Source organism: Rhagoletis pomonella, unplaced genomic scaffold (assembly GCF_013731165.1).
Source record: "Rhagoletis pomonella isolate Grant_MI unplaced genomic scaffold, Rhpom_1.0 Rhpom_scaffold_00008, whole genome shotgun sequence".
Classification (NCBI taxonomy): domain Eukaryota; kingdom Metazoa; phylum Arthropoda; class Insecta; order Diptera; family Tephritidae; genus Rhagoletis; species Rhagoletis pomonella.
The window spans coordinates 4,629,500-4,632,409 of NW_023458562.1; positions in this window are offsets into that span (position 1 = coordinate 4,629,500).

Below are 2,910 nucleotides of genomic sequence, written 5' to 3' on the forward strand. Positions count from 1 at the left end.
AAATGAATTAGCAACAAGAGTTTACGGGATGTACATAGCTCAGTGGTTAACGCTTCTGACTTTGAACATCGAATTCGCAGGTTCGATCCCTGCTGAAGTCTAGAAAAAAGAAGTCTGATGAGGAGATGTGGTGATCTCCGAAATAGTGCTATAACTTCTACCGCTTAACCTTTGTTGCTTTTTCAATTTTTCCTAATAAACAATCGTGGTACAAAGCTCAATAAAAAAATATTAAAAATAAATATTTTTCGATCGATCCAATTGTTTATTTAACCATTTGATCTAAAAATGATTTTCAAGAATTCTATACCATTTCTATGAAAAGTTGTTTTATATATATACATATAAAATACATGGAATACTTTGAGCACTTTGAGCACTCTCTAAATATTTTTTGATTTCAAAATAAAAAATAGGGGTATAACTTTTTTCGGTATAGAACAATCCTAGGAGGTGGCCCGTTTACATACAACTTTGGCGTTGCGTCGGCGTTGGCGTCGCTTCGACAGCTGACTATGAATACATTAGAGTGGCCTTTTTGTTGTATGTAAAATTTGAAATGCATGAATCCAAAAGTTTTCGCACAGAATAATGTGAGGTTGGGGATATAAATAAATACGTAATTAGTTTAAAAGCCTTCAGGTGATTCCTAGAGGTTCCGGGTTGAGCTTTTTCGACCAAAAATATCGAAATTACACCAATTTCTTTTATTTCGAATTTTTTTTTAAGTATATATTAGAAAATTTCTACATTATGTTTTATTTAAAATGTACGTAAAATTACCTTTCCAGCAAGCTTTTGAAGTATTCAATCGGTTTAAAAAGCACAACACTATTCAACTTTAAAACAGTAAAATTTAAAAATTTAAAAATCAGTTTTCGGTTTCTGATGAGGCGTTATATATGAATATGTATGTACGTTAGGGTGGCCCAAAATAAAGTAAAGTAAGAATTTTAATGCCGCCACCCCCTAGGATTGTTAAATACCGAAAAATATACCCCTATTTTTTATTTTGAAATCAAAAAATTTTTAGAGAGTGCTCAAGGCGCTAAACTTTTTCCATATATGTATTTTATATTGGAAAAAACAAGTTTTCGTAGAAAAGGTAAAGAGTTCTTGAAAATAAATATTTTTCGATCGATCCAATTGTTTATTTAACCATTCGAACTTCGATCGAAAAATGATTTTCAAGAATTCTATACCATTTCTATGAAAAGTTGTTTTATATATATACATATAAAATACATGGAATACTTTGAGCACTTTGAGCACTCTCTAAATATTTTTTGATTTCAAAATAAAAAATAGGGGTATAACTTTTTTCGGTATAGAACAATCCTAGGAGGTGGTGACATTAAAATTCCGACCTTACCTTTTTTGGAACACTTTAATGTATGCATGTATTTATGTTTGTCTCAATTTTTTATTTTAAATATTTTGTGTCATGAGATATGATTTTTTGTGTGATTGATACTTTTGTCCATCGTATATACTTACAAGTATGGAATCCTATGCCCCTTTTTGTCTATTCTCTTTCTAACAGCAGACGTGCCTGCCAAACAGCGTACGTGCCTGCCAAACTGAAAAGCATGATGGCGGCAGTGTTTGACAGGCACGTTCGACGATCGAACGGCAATGGAAGGTAAGAAATGGAAGATGGATGACATGAGAATGAAAGAATTATGAAATAGCAGAATGTCGAACCAAAACGAGTTTCAAAAATCTGACAATGCGAATGACGTCAAAATGAAAGAAATGCAAAATAACGAAATGTCGAAATAGAAGAAATAGACGACAGGTACGTGTTCAAGGGTTTAGTGCAACAAAAAGAGTTGTTGTGTTGCGCCATTCAATATTAAAAATATTTTAATGTGGTTTAATACGCTTTTTTATTAAGTTGAAAAAACTACATATTTCGCCAGCCAAAAAATTTATAAATAAATATATAGCATCTTGCTATAAGATTTATTTATAATAACGTTATATGCTTATGGCCTTATTCATAAAAAATAAAATAGTTCGAAACGTCAGACTGTCTCTCAATGATTTTACCTTGTAATGTTTTTATCATGGTAAAAATCAAAATATTTTATTAGATATTTTTTGACCATTTTACAAGCTTTTTTTGTTCAAATTGAAGATTTTCTCCTACGCACACTTCTCTCACGATTTTTTATCGTAGTTATTATTCTGTTGACATCTAAATTGCCATACATATTATTTCCTCTGTGAACTTTTATAACTATATTCATAAAAATATTACTAATTTTGGTTTATAAATTTTTTCATCTTGCTATTGCTGAATATCAAAAAGGAATTAATAAATAATAAAAAGTTAGTTACAATTTTAGTGAATGATTCTTGCAAATAATATTATTTTGGGTTTTTTTAATGACTTGATCGCCGGCAGGAACGAATCAACTTTTTTGCCAAAACCAAAGAAGACGGGAAGGAAAAATAATTGTTCATTAACGATTTGTCTGAAATATCGTTCTTGAAACACGCTACTGCTCAATAATTTGTAAAAATCAAATTTTTTCACTTAATTGTTATATTTTTCTTCATTGTGGTAAATTTCCACATCATCACAACAGCTGGCTGTCAAACCGAAACCAAAAAAATACCAGAACATTCAGGGCGCAATCTTCTTTCCTATGATTATTGTACTGCTACTTTGAATTTATCAATTTTGACAATTCTGATCTAAAAGTATACGAAACCTCAGAAACTTTTAATGCACTGAAATTAACTAATACCCACTTCCGCAAAAATCACCTTTTTTCGTATTTTCCTTGTTAAAAGTTATTGTAAATCATATATTTTTATCACCTTATTCATAAAAAATAAAAATTTTAAAAAGCTTTTTTGAATTGCCGTTTAAAAACATTTTTCAATTTATAAACCTTTTTT